Below are 26,696 nucleotides of genomic sequence, written 5' to 3'. Positions count from 1 at the left end.
CTAGTCCTTATCCTGTTCGTGACGCCAGATGTGAAGCCCCGCAAGTGCTGTGTCGGTGCATTACCTTCAGGGACTCCACTCGGCTGGATCTTGTCACAGGTAGGAAATCTTCTATTTGTCGTGACGCCACTCTCAGAATTGCGGCCAGTGGGGACCGCTACTGCAGGTTAAGGGATGCCTGGGGCTGATGGTGGGTGCAGTCGGTTGTAATAGCCTCCTGAGAGTGAGGCAAGCCCCAGGGCCCTATGTAGGTGTGTAAGAACCACAAGGCGCAGAATAACTCCACACAATCAGAATGTCTTTCAGGGGTTTTACTCACAGTTGATGGCAGGGTGAGTAACCCGGGCGTAGCTGGGATGAACCAGGCTGGAACCAGGTATCCTTCCGGCTGACTAATGATGGTGACTACCGACTCGCCTTCCTTAGCCCTTGGTGGTTTGGGGTAACCCCGACTTTTAGTCCCTATGGGGGTCACCCAGGGAAGTTGCTGAAGCCTCTCTCCCCTTCGTTTGGTTGCCGTTTGCTTGTCGCCTGGACCAGATCACTCCAGCTGCTTGCCTCCTGTGAACTATGGGCCCTAACTGTGGCTACGTGGCTGCGGCTTTTGGGTGTTGTGGTGTGGGCTTTGAGGGCCCCACACCGGCAGGTTTAGCGAGGAAAGGTAGATCTATCCCCGCTCCGGGATCTGCCGCCCGTTTGGGCCTGGTACTCCCTAGCAGTCTCCTTACTTCCCACTCCGTGCTCTCTCTTTAGCTGAAGATGGATTTCGGGTAGCACTCCTAGGTGACCGTTCTCCCCCGTCGGTAGCCACTGCGCGGGCGCTGTTAGACTGCAACAGCCCCAGGGGTCTGCTCTCCTCGGAGCTCCCTGGACTCTGCACTAAACCGGCTCACTGCTCCTCCTCTCCTGTTCTTGCCTACGCCACCTAGCAACCAGGCTCTCTTACCACACCCCTTGAGTGGAGATGGAGGCTTTTGGCCCCCTCCACTATTCCAGTGGAGGTGAAGGCTTTGCCCCCTCCTGGGATCCCCAGGGGTCCTCTCAAAGGTACATGTGTGAGACCTGATCACTATGCGCCTGTGTAGTCACACCTCGGTCAGCCTTCTGGATTACCTGTTTGTACTGTCCCCAGCATGGGTGCAGTACTCAGTGGTGCCTGACCAGGTCAGGGGCGCCACACATACAGTGAAACATGGTGGTGGCAATGTCATGGTTTGGAGCTGCTTTTCTGCATAGAATTGATGGAAATATGAATGCTACCATGTAGAAGGATATACTGGAGAATGTAATGCTGCCACAAGGTAAAACCAAAAAAGGCAGGGACTGGAAATTCAGCAAGACAATGATCCTAAGCACACATCTACTTTAGTCAAAAACTGGTTAGCAAACTAACAAAAATGTTCACCTGTTGCAATGGCCAAGAAATCACCTGATTTACACTCTATAGAGCACCGTTGTGATGAGTTAGGGCGACGAGTTCGGGCTTGTACCCATAGTAATAAAGATGAATTATTTGCAGATTTGCAAATGCAATGGAGCAAGATCCCTCAAGATGTCTTGAATACCCCAGTGGCTTCAATGTCCCATCAGTGTGGTGCAGTAATTAACCTCTTCACGACACATGATGTACTGGGTATGTCATGGATTATGTCAGGTTAATCCGTGCCTGCTGCCGCGTGCAGCCGGCAGCGATCGCTGCACATGTCAGCTGATTTGAACAGCTCACATGTGCGGCTATCAGACACGAGTGGATTCGCTACCCACTCGTGCCTGTTAACCCCTTACAGCGCGTTGTGAAAATGTCACAGTGTGATGTAACAGCGGGCTGCGGTAAGCATTCACTGACCCGGCTCCATCGGAAGTCATGTGATGTGATCATGTGGATCCGATAGTTGCCATGTTAGCACAGGGTCATATGATGACTCCTGTAGCTATCATGAGTCAGTTCCTCTCACAGCCGGCAGAGGGCCGTGTGTGAGAGGAGAGCAGCTTTGGTGCAGAAAGAATGAGTGATTAGACTGTTGATCATTATAGTCCCCTAGGGAGACTAATAAAATGAAATAAAAAAAAAAGTTAAAAAAGTGTTAGAAAAGGAAAAAAAAATAAGAAAAACCTAAAAGTTCAAATCATCCCCCAATCGCCCCATTGAAAATTAAAGAGTGAAGAAAATAAAAAATATATATATTTGGTATCGCCGCATTCAGAAATGCCCGATCAAAATATAAAATCAATCTGATCGGTAAAAGGCGTAGCGACAAAAAATTCCAAATGCCAAAATTACGTTGTTTGGTTGCCGCAAATTTTGCGCAAAATGCGATAACAGGCGATCAAAATGCCACTTCTATGCAAAAATGGTACAGTTAAAAACTGAAATTACCAAAAGGAGACCATACAGAGAGCCATAAAATATAATTTTTATTAATTTAAGAATAAAAACAAGGTATAGACAAGAGTGATTGAAAGAAACACCAACATAAACAGCAGGGGAGAAATGAGTAAAATAATTGTGCCGGTACAAAGCTATGCATACACAGCACTGCTTATACTGTCAGAGAAGTTTTTAGTAATAATGGAACAATTATATGCATAAGCAGGCAGGGTCATAGATAATAGAGGGTACAAGTGACAATCAGAAATATACCATCACATTAAATCCACAGCGATCAGAGTGATATCTTCAAAATGATCCATAGCAATTACCTAATGGCATCTCCTCCTGCTGGTGCTGGCGTCCGTCCCTACACGTGTTTCAGCATAAAGCCTTCATCACCCCTGATGAAGGCTTTATGCTGAAACACGTATAGGGACAGACGCCAGCACCAGCAGGAGGAGATGCCATTAGGTAATTGCTATGGATCATTTTGAAGATATCACTCTGATCGCTGTGGATTTAATGTGATGGTATATTTCTGATTGTCACTTGTACCCTCTATTATCTATGACCCTGCCTGCTTATGCATATAATTGTTCCATTATTACTAAAAACTTCTCTGACAGTATAAGCAGTGCTGTGTATGCATAGCTTTGTACCGGCACAATTATTTTACTCATTTCTCCCCTGCTGTTTATGTTGGTGTTTCTTTCAATCACTCTTGTCTATACCTTGTTTTTATTCTTAAATTAATAAAAATTATATTTTATGGCTCTCTGTATGGTCTCCTTTTGGTAATTTCAGTTTTGTTTGTACATACAGCCTGGGCATCTATGCCCATAATATTACATGCATGGAACCTTTTGATATTTTGGTATTTACCTTTTATTATTTCCTATAACACTATTTGGGTTATTATTTTTGTTCCAGTGTATTTGGCACCCTTAGTCATTTACAGTTAAAAACTGCAGCGCAAGATGCAAAAAATAAGTCATCACTGAGCCTTAGATCCCAAAAACACTATGGATCATGAAAAATGGCGCAAAAAGTGCGCCTTTTTTTTGGACAAACTTCTGAATTTTTTTTAATTCCTTAGGAAAAAGTAAACCTATATATGTTTAGTATCTACAAACTCATACTGACCTGAGGCATCATACTGACACATCAGTTTTAACATATAGTGTGAGGTAAATCCGGAGATATGACGATAAATCATGACATTCAAGTCATGTCAGGAAGCCCTCTCCTGGTGTCACTACCCCCTTCCCTTCACACAACTGGTTTAGCAACAAATCCATGGCCATGTCCTGTGATATGGAAATTAGGTGGCTTTAGGACAATGGACGCAGGATGACTCCCTGCCGTCACCCTGTAGTAGGAGCTGCTAGCTAATTAGCAAGGCTATGGAAATAGCCAGACAGAACGACTCCAGTAAAAAATGGTTCATATCTCGCAAGCCATATTTCCGATAAATATGGCAACCATAAAAATGGTGTCTCCGCATGTGGACGATGCCGGCACCCCCTTTTTATGGGAACAGGACATTGGGAAATGCCCCAGGCGTGATATCAGCCAATGGGGAACTGGCAGACAGGTCATGAGTCCCCTCGTTCTGTAGCTAAATTCATAACTGTCACAATGAGAGCATTGGCGTCTGCCTACGACGCTCCCAGGCAAAGTTATAGCCAAAATCCCCTTTGCTGGATAATTCTGATCCATGCAGGGGGAGTGGCAGTGCTTCCCTGTGAGGTCACTAAGGTAGGAGGGGACCTGGATCTGCCCAGGTTGATAACCCTACTTCGGCCATTTTCCAGCGTTCTTCTGCTCGGGGGCCTGGTTGGGACAGACCTGTGAGAGAGTTCCTGGAAACCTGGTCTACAGCGCCCCCCTGTGGCCAGACGCACAAGGTAACTGATTGAATTGCATACCTGTTGTAACCCATGCTTTGATTGTAACTGTACTCTGACATAACTGTATATTCTGTAGATTCCCTATTGTATATATTGTAGTTTCTAGTGTGCTTTAGGCTGATTAAATTATATAATTAATCTTGGGCTGTTCTGTTATCTCGATCTTGAATCCCACGTCTGTGTGTTCGGCTAATAGTTACCGTGAAGCGGTTGGTGGCAGCGAGTTGTGCCAAGGATTATTGTGGGGAGGCCAGTGAGATTCGGGAAGATATTATATATTCCGCCCGCGGAGGTCGGGGGAATATATACCTTACTCTCACCGGGGACCCTTCAATAATCGGCATAAGTAGTATAGCGGCCTCCTTTCTTATTGTCGGGCAATTCCATAATTGGCCTGACTATAAGAGGGGCGCTAGAGAGCGCGTCACGTGCTCTGTCTGTCGGTCGGGAGGTATAAAGGAGGGGTGACCCCCACTTGTTACCCCCCGATTGTGACGTACTGGTAGCCAGCGCGGGGGATTTCTGAGTGACCCCCCGGTGGTTTGTGACATATTGGTGGCATAGCGGTGGGATCGAGATAATAGTGTGTGTGAGTGTGAGACCCATACTCCCAGACACTAAAGACTGCCTGCAGCAGCTGTGGCTGCTGGGGTCTTCAGACTAGCTCAACACTAGAGTGTCAGAGTGCAGATACTGTAAGGTGTGTGGAGGCATCAGGTGTCAGTTCTGTGTCAGTGACCAAAAGTCTGCAAGAATGGCTGATGGCACCAGGAGCAGAGCTATGCAACTGGCCAATGCTAAGGCAGGAGCCGAAGAGAGGGAGGACGGTGCTGTGGACAGCAATGAGGAGGTTGCCCACGAGTCCTCCAGGAGCTCGACGCCAGAAAACCGTTCTGCCGAGGACATTGCGCAACCTGGCACTGCTGGACAAGATGAGGAGGAGCTCGCCCAAGGGTCCTCAACGAGCCAGATGCCAGCCCTCCGCTCTGCAATGGACAGTGAATCACCAGGCTCCGCAGCGGGCCGCAGATCACCACGGGCCATTCCACCGAGCCTGGGAGGCTCGGATAGCCTTCTTCAAATGGCTATGGCCCTACGCCAGGCTGGAGACCGGGAGGGCTACAAGGAACTCATGGCCGAGCGTGAGCGGCAAGCAGCGCGTGAAGAGCGCCAGGCAGAGCGTAACTACCAGCTGCAGCTAGCTCAGCTCCGGCCCTCATCAGCCACACGTGACCTTCGAGACACCAAACTTCCAAAGGTCCGTGTTGAGGACTTCCCAGTGCTGGAGAAGGATGGAGACTTGGACTCTTTCTTGACTGCTTTTGAACGGACTTGCTTGCAGTACCATCTGGACAAGGACCAGTGGGCCAAATACCTGACCCCCCGTTTAAGGGGTAAGGCCCTGGATGTCCTTGGGGACTTGCCTGCTGAGGCAGATCAGGGCTACGACACCATCAAGCGGGCCCTGATCCAACAGTACAACCTCACCCCGGAGTCCTACCGCAAGAAGTTCCGGACGCTGCAGAAGGGACCAAAGGACTCCTGGGCTGACCACCGGCGGGCACTTGCCCGAGCTGCCGACCACTGGACCCAAGGCCTGCAGCTTTCCACCGGACCGGAGATCCTGGACTTGTTCATCACGGAGCAACTCTTGTGGAACTGCCCTGAGGATCTCCGCCAGTTCATCCGAGACCAGAAGCCAAAGGGATCCACGGCTACAGCTGCCCTGGCAGATGACTACACCAACAATCGGGCTCCTGAAGCCAGGAGAGCAGCCACCAGCAGCACCTGGAGAGGGGGTAAGATGAACTCTGCGACTGCCCCACCTGCCCCTAGACTGCAGGGGGTGTCCCCCTCAACTCCCCTCTCCAGGCCCGTGGCAGAACCAAGACGGTGCCACCAGTGCAACCTACCTGGACACTTCAAGGCCATGTGCCCTCAGCGTCCCAAGGCCCCGGCTCCGTCCCCGTCCCAAGGGCCGCCCAAGGTGTATTGTGTGGGTGGGGGTGGTGGTAGGTCCCTGGACAGCTTCCAACCTGTCACCGTCGGCCAGTCTGTGACCATAGGACTGCGAGACAGCGCCTCGGAGGTGACTCTGGTGCGGCCTGAGATGGTGTCCCCCCAAGACTTGATCCCTGGAAAAACCCTCGCTGTCTCCGGGATTGGAGGCATTGACCCGGCGCTGCCTGTTGCTGACATTTATGTGGACTGGGGAGCAGGGCGAGGGGTGAGGGAGGTGGGGGTAACTGATCGGATCCCTGCAAACGTGCTACTTGGGACAGATTTGGGGCAAATAACCTCCCAGTTTGGCCCCGCCCCAAAGGCTGAACCTTCAGCCAGTGCTGACGTGCCTCCGGACAATGTTAATGTGTTATCTATGAATGATGTAAGGGAGGAGGGAGTGAACTCTGATATTTCTGCTTGCATAGACACCATAGACACACACACAGCTGCAGCTGTGACAGGGGAGGGGGTCAGAGAAAGGTGTGACAATGCCTCTACAAGTAACCAGCCTGTGAGCTGGGATCTGCTGCCCTCTGCAGGGATAAGCAGAGAGCAGGGTGCTGCAGGGGGAGGACCAGTGTGTGGGGTGGGGGCTACCACAGCAAATGTGGGGTCCCCAGAGATTTCACAGCGGGGTTCTGTTGCTGCAGGAGGGGAACAGGCAGGTGAGATTGGGGCCGGTCCAGGAGCGGAAGTGCTCCCAGGTAAGATCTCGGTGCATGGTTCCCCCACAACCGGGGTGTCAGGAAGCCAGGTAGGTCTGCCTGAACCGGCGACTTGGTCAGGAACGGAGGAGGAGCAGGCACGACCCACGGTCGCAGCGGCTGTGGCCGCTGTCACCCGCAGTGGGAGTGCTGGAAGCCAAGGGGCCTCCCGGAGGTCCGATAGCTCTTCCCCTTCTGACCAAGTGGCAGCCGAGTCAGGTGGAGGCCAGGACACAGGTCCCGGGGTACTGACCGAAGATGTGACAGTCTCGTCGATTCTGGCCACATCTAGTCAGGGGTTTCAGGCAGCGTTAGAAGCTGACGACAGCCTGAAAGCTCTAAAGGAGCAGGCGGCACAGCCTCCCTCGGACTCGGACCCGGAGCGAGTGGTCTGGGACCAAGGACGGCTGTACCGGGCCACGGTCCAGCAGGGTTCACCGGAGGCGTGGCCCAGGGACCGACAGTTGGTGGTACCCTATCCGTTCCGGACGGAGTTGTTGCGGATCGCACATGAGATTCCGATGGCCGGACACCTAGGGATCGCTAAGACCAAGGCCAGGTTAAACCAGCATTTCTACTGGCCAAAAATGGGGGCCGATGTGGCTGCCTACTGCCGTTCGTGTGAAACCTGTCAGAGAGTGGGGAAGGCGGGGCCACGCCCCAAAGCCCCACTGGTATCTCTGCCAATCATCGATGAGCCTTTCAGGAGGGTGGCTGTGGATCTGGTCGGCCCGCTGGCCATCCCCAGCAGCTCCGGGAAACGCTTCATACTGACGGTAGTGGACTATGCCACCCGGTACCCAGAAGCAGTGGCCTTGTCGTCCATTCGGGCTGACAAGGTGGCCACCGCATTGCTGGAGATTTTCTCCCGAGTGGGTTTTCCCCAGGAAATGCTCACCGACCGGGGGACCCAATTCATGTCCCAGCTGATGGAGACCCTCTGTAAGCAAGTCCAGGTGCGACATCTGGTGGCCAGCCCGTACCATCCACAGACTAATGGCCTGTGCGAGCGGTTCAATGGCACCTTAAAGCAGATGCTTAAGATGTTGGTCGACTCCCATGGGCGTGACTGGGAGCGGTATCTCCCACACCTGTTATTTGCTTACCGGGAGGTTCCACAGGCCTCAACAGGATTCTCACCGTTTGAGCTCCTGTACGGGCGACGTGTGCGGGGCCCCCTGGCTCTGGTGAAAGAGGCTTGGGAAGGGGATTTGGCCACCCCTGGAGTGTCGGTTATCGAGTATGTCATGCGCTTCCGGGACAAAATGCAGGCCTTGACGCAACTGGTACACGACAATATGGCTCAAGCCCAGGCCGATCAGAAGCGTTGGTACGACCAGAACGCTTGTGAGAGGACCTACCAAGTGGGTCAAAAGGTGTGGGTACTGGTCCCCGTACCACAGGACAAGCTTCAGGCAGCCTGGGAAGGCCCATACCTCGTGTACCAGCAGCTCAACCCTGTGACGTACCTGGTCACCCTGGACCCTGCCCGTGGAAGGCGGAAGCCCTTCCATGTGAACATGATGAAGGCACATCATGAGCGGGAGGCATGTGCGCTCCCCGTGTGCAACCTGCCCGAGGAGGGAGAAGCGGAAACCCTCTTGGATATGCTAGCCCAGGTTAGGGCAGGCGGATCCATTGAGGATGTGGAGGTTGGCCACCAGCTCTTGGAGGACCAACGGTCCCAGCTGTGGGCCACCCTCCTCCCCTTCCGGGGGTTATTTACCAACCAGCCCGGAAGGACTGACTTGGCTGTCCATCACGTGGACACTGGGGATCATCCCCCGATCCGGCGTTCCGCATATCGGGTCTCCCTGGAGGTGCAGCAACACATGCGCCAGGAGATTGACGAGATGCTGGAGCTGGGGGTGATCCAGGCATCCAACAGCGCTTGGGCCTCGCCTGTAGTCCTCGTCCCTAAGAAGGACCGAACCACTCGGTTCTGCGTGGACTACAGGGGGCTCAATGCTGTCACGGTCGCCGATGCGTACCCAATGCCACGCATCGATGACCTGCTCGATCAGTTGGCCGGGGCTCAGTACCTGACCATCATGGATCTGAGCCGGGGATATTGGCAGATCCCCCTGACTCGCAAGGCCAGGGAACGCTCTGCCTTTATTACCCCATTTGGACTGTACGAGTCCACGGTGATGCCATTCGGGATGAGGAATGCCCCTGCCACTTTCCAGCGGATGGTCAACACCCTGCTCAAGGGACTTGAAGGGTACGCGGCCGCGTACCTGGATGACATTGCCGTCTTCAGTCCCACCTGGGAGGACCACCTAGAGCATCTAGCACAGGTGCTCAGGCGGATCCACCGGGCAGGTTTGACCATCAAGCCGGGAAAGTGTCAGCTGGCCATGAGCGAGGTCCAGTACCTCGGTCACCGGGTAGGTGGGGGAACGCTGAAGCCCGAGCCTGAGAAAGTGGAGGCCATCGCATCCTGGCCCACCCCCAGGACCAAGAAGCAGGTGATGTCCTTCTTGGGGACCGCTGGGTACTATAGGAGGTTTGTTCCATGCTATAGTAGCCTGGCAAAGCCCTTGACGGACCTCACCAAGAAGAAGCTGCCCTCTGCAGTCGATTGGACAATGGACTGCGAGACAGCCTTCCGGGCCCTAAAGGACGCCCTGTCCAGCCCGCCCGTGCTACAGGCAGCCGACTTCACGCGGCCGTTTGTAGTACAGACCGACGCCAGTGACTTCGGCCTCGGTGCGGTGCTCAGCCAGGTGGACTCTGCGAGCCAAGAGCACCCAGTCTTGTACCTGAGCAGGAAGCTGTTACCAAGGGAAGTTGCCTATTCCACGATGGAGAAGGAGTGCCTGGCCATAGTGTGGGCCCTGCAGCGTCTGCAACCCTATCTATACGGGCGCCACTTCATCGTGGAGACGGACCACAATCCCCTCAGCTGGTTGCACACCGTCTCTGGGACGAATGGGCGATTGTTGCGATGGAGCCTTGCGCTCCAGCAATACAACTTCACCATTCGCCACAAAAGGGGCCGTGACCACGGTAACGCAGACGGGCTGTCCCGACAAGGAGAGGTCGCGGACGGGCGCACGGGGGAACACCGGAGTGTGCTGCCCCCTAGCGCCCTCAAAAGGGGGGAGGTGTGAGGTAAATCCGGAGATATGACGATAAATCATGACATTCAAGTCATGTCAGGAAGCCCTCTCCTGGTGTCACTACCCCCTTCCCTTCACACAACTGGTTTAGCAACAAATCCATGGCCATGTCCTGTGATATGGAAATTAGGTGGCTTTAGGACAATGGACGCAGGATGACTCCCTGCCGTCACCCTGTAGTAGGAGCTGCTAGCTAATTAGCAAGGCTATGGAAATAGCCAGACAGAACGACTCCAGTAAAAAATGGTTCATATCTCGCAAGCCATATTTCCGATAAATATGGCAACCATAAAAATGGTGTCTCCGCATGTGGACGATGCCGGCACCCCCTTTTTATGGGAACAGGACATTGGGAAATGCCCCAGGCGTGATATCAGCCAATGGGGAACTGGCAGACAGGTCATGAGTCCCCTCGTTCTGTAGCTAAATTCATAACTGTCACAATGAGAGCATTGGCGTCTGCCTACGACGCTCCCAGGCAAAGTTATAGCCAAAATCCCCTTTGCTGGATAATTCTGATCCATGCAGGGGGAGTGGCAGTGCTTCCCTGTGAGGTCACTAAGGTAGGAGGGGACCTGGATCTGCCCAGGTTGATAACCCTACTTCGGCCATTTTCCAGCGTTCTTCTGCTCGGGGGCCTGGTTGGGACAGACCTGTGAGAGAGTTCCTGGAAACCTGGTCTACAGCGCCCCCCTGTGGCCAGACGCACAAGGTAACTGATTGAATTGCATACCTGTTGTAACCCATGCTTTGATTGTAACTGTACTCTGACATAACTGTATATTCTGTAGATTCCCTATTGTATATATTGTAGTTTCTAGTGTGCTTTAGGCTGATTAAATTATATAATTAATCTTGGGCTGTTCTGTTATCTCGATCTTGAATCCCACGTCTGTGTGTTCGGCTAATAGTTACCGTGAAGCGGTTGGTGGCAGCGAGTTGTGCCAAGGATTATTGTGGGGAGGCCAGTGAGATTCGGGAAGATATTATATATTCCGCCCGCGGAGGTCGGGGGAATATATACCTTACTCTCACCGGGGACCCTTCAATAATCGGCATAAGTAGTATAGCGGCCTCCTTTCTTATTGTCGGGCAATTCCATAATTGGCCTGACTATAAGAGGGGCGCTAGAGAGCGCGTCACGTGCTCTGTCTGTCGGTCGGGAGGTATAAAGGAGGGGTGACCCCCACTTGTTACCCCCCGATTGTGACGTACTGGTAGCCAGCGCGGGGGATTTCTGAGTGACCCCCCGGTGGTTTGTGACATATAGTGAACACTGTGAATAAACTATCCCAAAAACAATCATGCAATCACACTTTTTTGCAATTTTTTTGCACTTGGAATTTTTTTGCCATTTTCCAGTACACTATATGGTAAAACTTATGGTTTAATTTAAAAGTAGAACTCGTCCTGCAAAAAATAAGCCCTCATATGGCAAGATTTTCAGAAAAATAAAAAAGTTATGGCTCTCAGAAGATGGGAAGCAAAAAAAACAAAAAATGGAAAAATGGAAAATTAAAGCAAGAGGTTATGCTACAAAATACTAAGTTATGGCTTTGTAAACAATTAATTATCCTCTATGTTGTCATCAATAGTTAGTATATGCAAAACTTTTGCCAATCAGTTTTCTTTAATTAAATTACCATACCTATATTCAAAAGTATCTTGGCTAAAATTGAGGTCTTGCATGATGACAACTTCATGCACTTTTAGTTCATCACCAGGAAAATGGCATCACAACAACCAGACAGAAGTAATCACACTTTATTTAAAAAGAAAAAAAAAGGTAGTGAAACTCGGGAGGGGACATGGCTTTCCGCGTCCCCGCACACACCCACCACAACTCCACTATGCGCAGCTACCTCAGATTGAAATGGGTTACCTGCATGTGTGAAAATGTGCCGCCCTGTGCCAGCAGCCGGGCTGCTTGGATCCGGATCCGCGGTGACTATTTACAGGGGGTTGTGTGTAGAGTTCATGACGCCACCCGTGGTGTGTGGTAAGTGGAGTACCACCACTGCAGTTGGGAGTACCCGGGGGCGATGGAGTGGGCAGCCAGGTGTTAGACCCCACCACGGGTAGGGGGGATGCCCCGGGCCTCGGTGATGGTCGTTGGGGAGTGCCGTGGGGTGCAAAGGGGGTCACTTGCGTACTCACTCAGTCCAATCAGCTGACACCGACAACTGGGTAAACCAAAGTTCTAGACACCACTGCCGCTTGGGGGAGCCAGTTTGGGTCCCCTCCCTGATGGTGCTGCCGGATGATCTGTGACCTCTGACCTGGCACTACTTTACTACTTGGTTGGTCCCGTTTGTGTAGAACTAATCCGGTACCGCTCCCCACTCGGGCTGAGTGAGGGAGCTTGTGCTCAGGGTTCACGCTTGGGATGTCCTGGACCCTTTTAGTAGAAAGTCCTATCCCCCTCGTTGTGCTAGTACCCTGATTTTGGAGTGGGTGGAGAGTGGATCTTGAAGGCTCCATCCTCGTTGGGTCAATTGTCAGGTTGCCTGAAGCTACTCCCTGACCTAGGGTCCATGTACCCCGTCGTGCCCTGGTCCCAGCCCATGTGATGGTGCAAGGCCGCCGGCTGTCCTCCTCAACAGTTCCGTGCCCCTTACCATGATCCCCTGCGACCGGGGGTCCAGCTCCTTCTAGGCCCAGACCACCGTCTGCCACCTAGGTCTCAACTCCAGAGCCCTGCTCCTGACCTCCTCTCTCCTTCACTTCCAAACTCTTTCTCTACTCCTGACACTTCTGGCCTCCCCTAACCAACCCCCAAGTAGGCGACCCTATTCCACTCATGCCGCCCACTGGTGTGTCTGGTGGGTGTGGTGCAGAGTGTTCCTAGGATTTTTATTAGCTGCTGTTGGCAACACCATTTTGTTAGGGACCCTAAACCAAGGAGGATTTGGATATTGCACGGGAGGGCAGATTGTACAATACCCTGTGACGACCTGATAGTCCAGGGGCGTCACAGAAACTCCTCCCCCAGAGCAAACAGACCCCTTCCTGGTAAGCGGGAGGGGCTGATGGTGTACCCTTTCGGGGCTAGCAGGATAATAGTGACTAGACTATGACTAGAGTACCGCAACAGCAGACCAGATTCACTCCCGGATGTAGGCACTGAACCACCTTTCCTAACATTTATTTCTTATATAAAAGGGTGTGAAGGGGAACATTTGCCAAGCTTGATGTCTAAGCAGGGGAAGCATTTGATAGTGCTAGAATGATAGTGGTCAGTTTAATTAATAACATCAGGCATTAAAATTTTGGAAAAGGCACTGGCCATTAGTTTTTCTAAGGTAGTCACGTCAGTAGTACATCCAAACCAAGCTTTATACAAAAATTGGCAAAAATCCACTTTTATATCTTCTATCTTCAAGGCTATGGGGCGTGTACTACCTCGAAGATAAGTCGGCCTCCGGTCTTCATTATACAGGATTCTTCTTCCACTTCTCTTCAGAGTCTCTGTGAAGTTAGGTGTGCGGCCGGAAATCCAATGCCTACTCAATATGCCTGCCGTCCCTCCCCTGCGCATGAAGCCTGTTTCCACAGGAGGGCGGAAAAGTGCAGGGAGGGATGGCAGGCATGATGCGCAAGCACAGGATTTCCGGTCGGGCACCTGACGTTACAGGAAGATGGAAGAGAAGAGGAGGAAGAATCTTGTATAATGAAGACCGGAGGCGGCTTATCTTCCAGGCAACACACGCCTCATAGCCCGGAAAATAGAAGATGTAAAAGTGGATTTTTGCCAAATGACCCATCATCCTGGAGGCATACAGGTATGGCTAATTTCACTTTTATGCCACCTGTATTCCCATATTTATAACAGAAAAAAATGTAAAAGGATGACAGATTCCATTTAAAAGGAACCTATCAATTGATACATGCTGACCAAACTGAAAGCAGCATGAATCAAAGTCTTTCAAAATAATTGCTGCTATGTATATTTTTCTATAAAACTCTCAGGCATTTCAGAGAAAATGTATTTTAAAGTACTGGCTTAGGACCAAGGCTGTAGACCAGAATAGAACCATGGAAGAGACCTGTCAATCCAGGGGCGGACACTGAGAGCAAAAGGCCCCTGAGCAAAAATTGACCAAGGGCGCCCCTCCTGAAACCCCTCCCATGCCTCCCTTCGCCTCATGGGGTCTTCCATTTTACCATTTTAATTTTTATTGTGCTCATTATCTTGCACTGGAAAAAAAAAATAATAAAATCAGAGTTACTCATTTTCACCTGGTCCAGTGATGTCTCTCTGCTACTGGTTCATCTATATTTACAAGCTGCAGTATTAAAGGGGTGGTTCAACCATTTTTTTTATTTTCCCAATGAGTGTCACTTACCATTATATGCATCTTCTCCATTGGCTTGTATTTCCAGTTCTGGCACTGAGCGGCGCTATCCTGCACGCTCAGTGCCTGTCACATGACCCCCTGGAGCTGTGGCCGCCAGTATCCTCTGACATCCCGGCATTTCCGGGCTCTCAAACTTGACGCTTACGTCAGAGGATGCCGGCGCCACTCACACTGATTGACTGGGCTGTGGGCGGTGACTACCGCACGTCACAGCCCAGCATCGAGGGGAGGATCCGGAGGGCTTTAGTGTGGAGCGGTGAAGGCAGAGCGCGCCGCTTACCATCGGTCAGCTGTGGGAGGTACGGGCTCCAGTGTGGAGTACAGGGGGGGTTTCTGCCACTGAAATCCCCCCTGTCACGCAAGTATGTGATCACACTGTCCACCCGCCCGCTGTGCTCAGCTGTCAGGAGAGCGGGCGGTGTCGGCAGTGTGATCATATAATCCTACCAGCAGCACAAGTGACCGGACGCTGCATGGGACCAATCTGCTCTACTCTGTCACCTGCACAATAAGTCCCAGAGTGGAGACAGTAAGTGACATGTAGCATCCGGTCACCTGCACAACAAGTCCCAGAGTGGAGACAGTAACATGCTCTGCTCTGACACATAGTGTGCTATATGTCACTAACTGTCTCCACTCTGGGACTTGTTGTGCAGGTGACCGGATGATACATGTCACTAACTTGCTCCACTCTGTGACTTCTGCTGCATAGTACCAGCTGTATACACCATGATTACCATGATTAGGCAGTGCACACAGGAAGGAGGGGAGGGAACTGTTGTGGTGGAGATCTGAGGGGAGGGAACAGTTTGGGTGGAGCTCAGAGTGGGTGTGAGATAGATTGCTAGTTACTGCAAAGGATTATGGAAGTTGTAGTAACTGAACCCAGGAAGTCAAGAGAGCGATTAACTCCATCAGAGCTGGAGCCAGAAATGAAGATGTTCTGCTAGAGCATGATAAAAGGTAATATTGGTAAAATAACGTGATAGATGTGTGGAGAGGCACATAATAGCAAGATTTATCAGAAAAAAAAAATCAGTTTTGGTAACTGGACAACTTCTTTAATGTCACACTTGACCACTTTAGCTAATCACAGGACTCCGCAACTGACGCCATTTACCTTGGCGTGAGTCCTGAGCTCAGTAAATTGGCACAACAAGTCACGTGTTTTAGTAATGACATCATGGCTGCAAACATAGACCAGAGCAGTAGCAAAGAGGAATTACAGATCCTGAGGAGGATAAGTAACCCTGAATTTATTGTTTTTCCCTAACACAAGACTAATGGCATTAAAAAAAATGAAAACAGAAAATATATTTACACATGCATATATACTCCCGTACCAGTCTGTGCATTGTATTGTTTATGATTATTGTACTTGTCCCTATTATGTATACCCCTTTCACATGTAAAGCGCCATGGAATAAACAATAATAAATAATAATAATAATATACTAAATATATACACATAGCACAAATACTATATATACACACACAAACTATATACACACAGGCACAGATACACATATAAAATATATACACAGGCACATATACTATATATATACACATGCATTTACACACATACTATATACACACACACAAGCACATATACTATAAATACACAGAAGCACATACACATATATACAGGAACATACACAGGCACATATACTACATATACACATACTATATATACACACAGGCACATACAGACATACTATTTATGCAGAGATACATATACTGCATGTGTCGCGGGCGGGGAGGGAGCCGTCGCTGCTGCGCTCTCGCTGGCGCTCGGGTCCGGCGCTGCTGCTGCTGCTCGGTGGCTCGAGCGGTGGGCCGGATCCGGGGACTCGAGCGGCGCTCCTCGCCCGTGAGTGAAAGGGGTGGTTTGCTTTGGGGATTTGGTCCGTGACGCCACCCACGGGTTGTGGTGAGGTTGGACACCACCGCTGCTGTTGACGGGGATCCCGGGAACGATGGCAGGGAGCAGCTGGGATGTTGCTTCCCCCTCCGTGGGTATGGGGTTGGTGGTCCCGGTGAGGTGACGGGGAAGCAGGGTTGGCAAGGTGCAGGGGGCGCTTGGACTGCGCAGCGCGGTGCCGGACGGCATGGTAGTACTCAGCCACAAATGGATGCAAGTCTCTGGTAAAACAAACGGCTGGATGGACGGGTCCCGCAGCCGGCTGCTGTGGTTTCTCCCGGACGGTTGGTGGTGGCTGTCTTTCCCTGCACCTGTTGTGTATCTTCGGTCCCGATGGCTTCCCACCGGTAACCCGCTCCCCAGCGTGTATATGGGCCGGAGGAGCCCTTTTGCCCGCAGGCTCTGGCCCTGGGAACTCTAGCTGTGGCGGTAGCTGTATTTCCCTTGTGCTGTTTGGACGGTTGCCTTCATTCGGGTCTTGGCTGTTTGGAAACCCCTGGGGTTCCGGTCACTAACGGATTTTACCTTATTAACGGCGACTCCAAGCCTGGTCGAGGTCCGCAGGCCCTGCCGGTTTGTGCTGGCTTCACTTCGCTCCCCGGTTCGGTACCGGCGGGCCACCGCCCGTCCCCGGTCCTACGGTTCCGCGTTGATCTGCCTCTCCTGCAGACGGCCACCACCGTCTGCCAACCTTGCTCTCAGTGCCCGGGCCACGTACCCGGACACGGTCAGTTTTGCTCCTCTACTACCACTTCCCTAAACTCTTCTCCTCTCCAAATGCACTCGAGCTCTGCCCGAGCTTAACTGACTTCCTTCTCCCGCCTCCAGGACTGTGAACTCCTCAGTGGGTGGGGCCAACCGCCTGGCCCCACACCACCTGGTGTGGACATCAGCCCCTGGAGGGAGGCAACAAGGATTTGTGTCTGACTGATGTGCCTATCTCGGGGTGGGGGTGTTGTGTTGTAGTACCTGTGACGACCTGGCTAGTCCAGGGCGCCACACATGCATATACACAAACAAACATAAACTATATACAGTGGGTACTGAAGGTATTCAGACCCTTTTAAATTTTTCACTCTTTGTTTCATTTCAACCATTTGGTACATTCAAAAAAGTTCATTTTTTTTCTCATTAATTTACACTCTGCACTCCATTTTGACAGAAACCCCCCCCCCGAAATGTAGAAATGTTTGCAAATTTATTAAACAAGAATAACTGAAATATCGCATGGTCATAAGAATTCAGACCCATTGCTCAGATACTCATATTTAAGTCACATGCTGTCCATTTCCTTTTGATCCTCCTTGAGGCCTAAAACACACTTCCGCATAAAACATACGTGTGACACGTCTCGTTTTTCAGGTCCGTGTTCCGTTTTTTATGGGCGTTTCTCCGGTACGTATGACATCCGTGTGATGGCGTATGCTTGCCGTGTGTGCGTGTGGAATGGCTGTGTATGCGTACGTGTAATGTCCGTGTGAAATGTTCCGTGTGTGATACACAATGTCGTTGGTACATGTCGGCTGACAGCAGACAGAGTTGCGCGATGAGAATGAACTCGAGTGAACTTCACCTGACTTCATTGTCATACCGCGGCTCTGTCTGGGTGTCGCGTACTGATTAGCGGTCACCCGTGAAGGACTCACCGGTGACCGCTAATCCCCTGAGTGACTGAAGTGAGCAGCGCGATTAGCACTGCTGTCACTCAGGTTACCCGCGGCTAGCTGGATCCTCCAGCCATGACCGCAACTCACATGTGACTTCATCGCTGTCACTCAGGCGACTTGCTGTCACAGGTGGAGGATCCAGCGGTGGCTGCGAGTAACCTCAATGACAGCACAGCTGATCGTGTGGCTCACCTCAGTTGCTGCGTGGAGCTGTCAGGAGCGGCGATGTTCTTCTGCAGCTCCTGTCACCTTCATGTAGCAGAGCTGGAAGCGACGCGGGACCTCCGTGGATTACGCCGGACATGGATGGGGTTTTGGGGCTTAATAAATTGGTGAACGAGGGTATTTGTTATTGTTTTTTATTGCAAATAAAGGATTTTTCGTTGTGTGTGTTTATTAACTTTAAATTACAGGTTAATCATTGGGGGTGTCTCATAGACGCCTGCAATGATTAATCTAGGACTTAGTGGCAGCTATGAGTTGCTGCCATTAACTCCTTATTACCCCGATTGCCAACGCACCAGGGCAAATCGGGAAGAGCCGGGTAGAGGTCCAGAACTATCGCATCTAATGGATGCGGCAATTCTGGGCGGCTGCTGGCTGATATTTTTAGGCTGTGCGGCTCCCCATAATGTGGAGCTTCCCATCCTGAGAATACCAGCCTTCAGTTGTATGGCTTTACCCTAGCTGGTATCAAAATTGGGGGAGGGGACCGCACGCCGTTTTTTTTTAAATTAATTAATTATTTATTTTACTGCACAGTATAGACCCGCCCACCGGCGGCTGTGATTGGTTGCAGTGAGACAGCTGTCACTCAGCGTGTGGGCGTGTCTAACTGCAACCAATCATAGGTGCCTGTGGGCGGGGGAAGCAGGGAATACGAGATTGATTAATGAGCGGCCGGCATTTTCAAATTAATTGAAGCTGCGTATCTTTGGAACAGCTGTTCTTCGCCGCGCTGATGATCGGGGATCGGAGAGTATGCGACAGGGGAAGATACAGACTGAGTGCAAAAGGGATGATGACTGAGAACAGCAGAAAAAAAGTAGACTGACATTTAACAAAAAAAAACAAAAACCCGACATCGTTCGTTTAAAAACGCACACGGACGGTACATGCTGAACACGGACATGCTACGTGTGCCGTCCGTGCAGGCACGGACTCATTGACTTTAGCGGGTCCGTGCCTTCGTGCTGACCGCCAAAAACGGACATGTTGGCCGTGTGGGAAAACGCACACACGTACTAACTACACGGACACACGTTCCATGTGATTTTACTTGTGTATGCTATGTACCATAGGGCAACATTGGTCAAAGTGTCTCCGTGTCTCCGGTACGTGCAAAAACGTACCAAACACATACCAGAGGCACGGATGTGTGTTGCAGGCCTGAGATGGTTCTACTCATTCATTGGAGTCCAGCTGTCTTTAATTAAACTGATAGGACTTGATTTGGAAGGTATACACCAGTCTATATAAGACCTTACAGCTCACAGTGCATGTCAGACAAAATGAGAATCATGACAGAAATGTGGCAAGGGACAGATCTGGCCAAGGTTACAAAAGAATTTCTGCAGTACTCCTCCTCCTAAGAGCACAGTGGTCTCCATAATTCTTAAATGGGAGACATTTGGGACCACCAGAACTCTTCCTAGACCTGGCTATCCAGCCAAACTGAGCAATAGTGGGAGAAGAACCTTGGTGAGAGAGGTAAAGAAGAACCCTAAGATCACTGTGGCTGAGCTCCACAGATGCAGTAGGGAGGTGGGTAAAAGATCCACAAAGTCACTGCAACCTTCCACCAGTCAGGCCTTTATGGCAGTGTGGCTTGACGGAAGCCTCTCATCAGTGCAAGACATTTGAAAGCCCGCATAGAGTTTGCAAAAAAACACATGAAGGACTCCCAGACTATGAGAAATAAGATTCTCTGGTCTGATGAGACGAAGATAGAACTTTTTGGTGATAATTCTAAGCGGAATGTGTGGAAAAAACCAGGCACTGCTCTTCACCTGCCCAATACAATCCCAACAGTAAAACATGACGGTGGTAGCATCATGCTATAGGGGTGTTTTTCCAGCTGCAGGGACAGGATGACTGGTTGCAATTGAAGAAAAGATGAATGCGGCCAAGTACAGAGATATCCTGGAAAAAATCTCTTCCAGAGTGCTCTGGACCTCAGACTTGGCCGAAGGTTCAACTTCCAACAAGACAATGACCACAAGCACATAGCTAAACTAACAAAGGAGTGGCTTCAGAAGAACTCTGTGACCATTCTTGACTGGCCCAGCCAGAGCCCTGACCTAAACCCAATTGAGCATCTCTGGAGAGACCTGAAAATGGCTGTCCACCAACGTTCACCATTCAACCTGACGGAACTGGATAGGATCTGCAATAATAATGGCCGAGGATCCCCAAATCCAGGTGTGGAAAACTTGTTGAATCACTCCCAATAAGACTCATGGCTGTACTAGCTCAAAAGGCTGCTTCTACTCAATACTGAGCAAACGGTCTGAATACTTATGACCATGTGATATTTCAGATTTTTTTGTTTAATAAATTGGCAAAAATGTCTACATTTCTGTTTGTTTCTGTCAAGATGGGGTGCACAATGTACATTAATGAGAAAAAAAAATAACTTTTTTGAAGTTACCAAATGGCTGCAATGAAACAGAATGAAAAAAATGTAATGGGGTCACAATACTTTACGTACCCACTGTCTATACATACAAGCACATACTATGAATACACAGAGACACATACACATGCACATATGCTATATATATATATATATATATATATATATATGTGTGTGTGTGTGTGTGTGTGAGAACAACGACAGAGCAAAGTCCAGCAATAACGTGAGCAATCCAGGATGCTGTTAAAAAAGTTTTTCTTTCTTTTTATTCATAGATCCATTAAAATACAGTGGTCCAAGCAGTTCAGAACAGCATTATCGCAAGAAAATTTTGGATTGCTCACGTTATTGCTGTAGTTTGCTCTGTCGTTGTTCACATTTGTATGGATGGACTCCTACATCCTGATCCGGGCACAACGGAGTTAACAGGTCAGCTGAGGTTCCAGGTGATTCACAGGAGTGAGCTGGTCTACATTCATTTATTATTCAACCCCTCAATCCACCAGAATTCTGTTTGGTTCCCCTAAAGTATTAAGAAGTATTTCAGGCACAAAGAACAATGAGCTTCACATGTTTGGATTAATTATCTCTTTTTCCAGCCTTTTCTGACTAATTAAGACCCTCCCCAAACTTGTGAACAGCACTCATACTTGGTCAACATGGGAAAGACAAAGGAGCATTCCAAGGCCATCAGAGACAAGATCGTGGAGGGTCACAAGGCTGGCAAGGGGTACAAAACCCTTTCCAAGGAGTTGGGCCTACCTGTCTCCACTGTTGGGAGCATCATCCGGAAGTGGAAGGCTTAGGGAACTACTGTTAGCCTTCCACAGCCTGGACAGCCTTTGAAAGTTTCCACCCGTGCCGAGGCCAGGCTTGTCCGAAGAGTCAAGGCTAACCCAAGGACAACAAGGAAGGAGCTCCGGGAAGATCTCATGGCAGTGGGGACATTGGTTTCAGTCAATACCATAAGTAAGGTACTCCACCGCAATGGTCTCCGTTCCAGACGAGCCCGTAAGGTACCTTTACTTTCAAAGCGTCATGTCAAGGCTCATCTACAGTTTGCTCATGATCACTTGGAGGACTCTGAGACAGACTGGTTCAAGGTTCTCTGGTCTGATGAGACCAAGATCGAGATCTTTGGTGCCAACCACACACGTGACGTTTGGAGACTGGATGGCACTGCATTCGACCCCAAGAATACCATCCCTACAGTCAAGCATGGTGGTGGCAGCATCATGCTGTGGGGCTGTTTCTCAGCCAAGGGGCCTGGCCATCTGGTCCGCATCCATGGGAAGATGGATAGCACGGCCTACCTGGAGATTTTGGCCAAGAACCTCCGCTCCTCCATCAAGGATCTAAGATGGGTCGTCATTTCATCTTCCAACAAGACAACGACCCAAAGCACACAGCCAAGAAAACCAAGGCCTGGTTCAAGAGGGAAAAAATCAAGGTGTTGCAGTGGCCTAGTCAGTCTCCTGACCTTAACCCAATTGAAAACTTGTGGAAGGAGCTCAAAATTAAGTCCACATGGGACACCCAAAGAACCTAGATAACTTGGAGAAGATCTGCATGGAAGAGTGGGCCAAGATAACTGATCAGGTCTTATAAAAGACGATTATTAGCTGTAATTGCAAACAAGGGTTATTCCACAAAATATTAAACCTAGGGGTTGAATAATAATTGACCCACACTTTTATGTTGAAAATTTATTAAAATTTAACTGAGCAACATAACTTGTTGGTTTGTAAGATTTATGCATCTGTTAATTAAACCTGCTATTGTTTGAAGTTTGCAGGCTCTAACTTATTTGCATCTTATCAAAGCTGCTAATTCTGCAGGGGGTTGAATACTACTTGTAGGCACTGTATATATACATATATATATATATATATATATATATATATATATATATATATATATAATATATATATATATATATATATTTATATATATATGTATATATATATATATATATATATATATATATATATATACACACACACACTCACTCAGGCACATATACTATTTATGCACAACAAATACATACTCTATATACACACACGCACATACATACACATACTATATATACTCACACAGGTACATACACTGTTTATGCACAGAGATACATATACTATATTCACACATTATATGCAGTAAACATGCACATGCACACATAAGGGGGCTTTACACGCTATGATATCGTTAATGTTTTATCGTCGGGGTCACGTTGTTAGTGACGCACATCCGGCGTCATTAACGATATCGCAGCGTGTGACACTGACCAGCGACCTTAAGCGACCTCAAAAATGGTGAAAATCATTCACCATGGAGAGGTCGTCCCAAACTCAAAAATCGGTAAGGGTTGTTTATCCAGGTGGTTCATCGCTCATGCGGCAGCACACATCGCTATGTGTGACACCGCAGGTGCGAGGAACGTCTCCTTACCTGCCGCCGGCCCCAATGCGGAAGGAAAGAGGTGGGCGGGATGTTACGTCCTGCTCATCTCCGCCCCTCCGCTTTGATTGGCCGGCCGCTTAATGACGTTGCGGTGACGTCGTTGTGATGCCGAACGTCCCTCCCCCTTGAAGGAGGGATTGTTCGGCAATCACAGCGCCGGCGCCGACCAGGTACGTACGTGTGACGCTGCCGCAGCGATAATGTTCGCTATGGCAGCGATCACAAACAATCGCATGCGCGACGGGGGCGGGTACTTACACGCTCGATATCGCTAGAAATTGCTAGCGATATCGCTACCGTGTAAAGCCCCCTATACTGTATACACACACACACACACAGAGGCACAATTATATACAGTACAACGAACATAGGTATGTAAAAACAAACAGACATATCCAACAAGTATATTGTCACCTCTCTGTTTCTTCATAAGTTGCTGATTACCCGTGAAGTTCTGCGCTTCCTCTCGTGCTGTGGATGTGGAGCTGTGCAGTCTCCATATTCCTGCCGTCCTCGCAGCTCTGCCCTCCACTCCTACAGGAATCAGCTCCTCTTTGGCTGCAGCCTCCATCCTCTCCTGAGTGGTGAGTCCTGGCATTTTCTCCGCTGTGCTCTTCTTCAGCTGGGGGAGGAGCGGATTGTACTGCAGAGCAGAGCTGCAGGTGAGCTTTTCATAGGAAAGACCTCTTACTGCTTCCAGGGCCCATCAGCATTCACCAGTTTCCAGGTGATTCAGTCGGACCCTGGAAATATATATTGCAGTGCCTGTCCTTCTCTAGTTGTGAGGGATTCCCCCTCCCTTCTGGGCCCTGGTATAGTTGCCTGGCTGCATCGGCTATATGTCCACCACTGTGTCAATCACCCGCAGTGGCACTAGGAAGAGCCAGACTTTACGCAGCATATGTCGCACGAGGAGGGGTGGGAACGCCGCCCGCCTGGGAATCGCTGGCGCTTGGGTTTGGTGCTTCTGCTCCTTGGTGGCTCGAGCACGGGGCCGGACCCAGGGCTCGAGCGGCGCCTCCTCGCCCACGAGTGAAAAGGGGAGGTTTGTGGTGGGATGTCGGTCGTGACGTCACCCACGGGTTGTGGTGACGGTGGGCACCACCGCTGCTTGGTGACGGGGGATCCCGGGAGCGATGGCGGAGAGCAGCTAAGGTGTTGACCCCTCCGGGGTAGGGGGCTGTTGGTCCCGGGGCCCGGTGGTCGGGGTGGAGGTATAGGTGCAGGTGCAGGGGCCGGATGCGGGGAAGCAGCGTGGGTGCGGGTGCAACGTTGCGGTGCAGCGCGGTGCCGGATGGCACTGTTGTACTCACTCAGGCACAAAAGGACAGAGTCTCTGGTAAACCAAACGGCTGGATGGACGGGGCCCACAGTCGACTGCGGTGTTTTCACTCTCCCCGGAAGGGTTGATGGTGGCTGTCATTTCCCTGCACCTGTATATGTGTGTTTGACTCCTATGGCTTCCCACGGGTAGTCCGCTCCCCGGTGTGTACGTGTCGGGAGAGCCCGGTTGCCCGCAGGCGCTGGCCCTTGGATCTCTGGCTCTTGACGGTGGCTCTTATCTGGACGGGTTGGGCTGTTGCTGTCTAACGGGACTTGGTTGGGAATGAACCCCTGAGGTCCAGACCGCAATCAGAGAATTTGACCTTTACGGTGGCTTCCAAGCCTAGTCGGGGTCTGAGTACCCTGCCTTGGTGCTTGGCTTCAATCTGCTCCCCGGTTCGGTACCGGTGGGCCACCACCCGACCCCGGTCATACGGTTCCGCTGACCTCCACCAACTCCTGCAGACGGCCACCACCGTCTGGTGACCTTGCTGATTGTGCCTGGGCTCCAACCCAGACACACACAGTCTTTTCTCCTCTCAACTCCTCAACTTAACTACATTCCACTGAACTAACTACTTTTCCCGCCTCCAGGCCTGTGAACTCCTCGGTGGGTGGGGCCAACCGCCTGGCTTCGCCCCACCTGGTGTGGACATCAGACCCTGGAGGGAGGCAACAAGGGTTTTGTTTGACTGGTGACACCTAACCAGGGGAGGGGGGGTGTGTGGAGTTACTGTACTGTGACCCCTGGGGGTCCAGGGCGTCACACTCCCCCTTGGTAAAAAGCAGACCGTCCGCGGGCTGCCCGTCCATCACCGGTTTTATTTTCTGAAAAATATAAAAACAAACAAACGGTATGCAGAGTTTAAATCTTCCCTTACGGGAGGCATGTCACTTTAAACGTTACCAACGATAATAGAAACATTTTTAATATCAACGGATGGGTCCCAGTTCTTCCGCTTTCCCACCCAAACAACCTAAACCTTGATGCTGCCCCTAAGAAGCGGGCAGCACCCCTTTTCCCCAGTCCGGAAAACAGAAATCTGGTTCAGGTTGCCCAAGCAGGAACGGGTACGGTGTCTCGCACCCGGTTGTCATTCAGGGGGCCCCACGTCCAGGGGGACCCCTGACCCTGGAGGATGGTCACCGGTCCTGGTGGTGACCGGACCCCAGCCTGCTCTGCTGCGGGTCCTTCCTCCAACCTGCCTCTCTGGAGGCGGTTAACGGGGCTCCAGCCCGGAATTGTTTACAAGCCCACAAGTTCGTGGGTGGCCTGCAAGTTCTCGGCCATGTTCATGAGCAGTTTCTCATGTGGGAGGGCTTTTAGGGGTTAAAGGTGGAAAAAGGGGACAACACCAGTCCCAACGGGGATGGCTCTTCATAGCCAACGGGCTACCACACTGTAGGTCCCAACGGGGACAACGGTTCTTTTGCAAATCAGGTTGGAGCGCGGCTACCACCGCAGAGGGCCCATCCGGCCGATTGTCTGACAATCTACCGGGCTCCCCATCCAGGTGTAATAGGAGTCGGGACTGCATGCCGCTAACGGGGATGGCGGCGGGGGCAGCATACTCGGGATCTCCTCCTCCATCAGCTTCACCAACTCGGGCCCGCCTGCCGCGGCGCTGCTGGGTCCCAGCTCCGACTCAATTAGGGCCGGCTCGGGAGCCTGCGTGGCTTGATCGCGGCGCTGGTCGGCCGGGGCGGCCCCTTGCTCACGGGCCCACACCACGGCAACCATCCTGCGGACCTCCGCTTTCCAATCCATCAGCTGCTGCAGGCTCTGCGCCCTCACCTTCATACAGAACCGGCCCAGCTCCCGCTCCAGCCAAGCAGCGGTCCCGACGGGGAGCTCACCCGGGCCGCAGTCTTAAAAAGCTACTCCTCCTCTGCTTCTTCCAAGCCCCGCCGCTCCAGCGGCGGGCGCCCCTGCGCTCCCGTCCGGGAACGCCGACATTTCTTCATCCACCTCCCCCCTTGGTTCTCTCTGACACCTTCTTTTTCTGGGGCCGAGCTTCACTTTCGCGCCTTCCATGCTCGGGGAAGACGACTCGAGCGGGAACCTTCGCGCCCAAGATGGCGAGAAGTTCAAATTTTTCGGCCGGACACCGCCGGCGGGGGACTGCAAGGCGCACTTCTACTGGTAAGTAGACGGGTAGGATCCTGTTCGTGACGCCAAGTTGTCGCGGGCGGAGGGGTCGGAACGCCGCCCGCCTGGGAA

The sequence above is a fragment of the Anomaloglossus baeobatrachus genome, chromosome 3, assembly GCF_048569485.1.
Source record: "Anomaloglossus baeobatrachus isolate aAnoBae1 chromosome 3, aAnoBae1.hap1, whole genome shotgun sequence".
In the NCBI taxonomy this organism is placed as follows: domain Eukaryota; kingdom Metazoa; phylum Chordata; class Amphibia; order Anura; family Aromobatidae; genus Anomaloglossus; species Anomaloglossus baeobatrachus.
Note: the sequence above shows the minus strand (reverse complement) of the source record.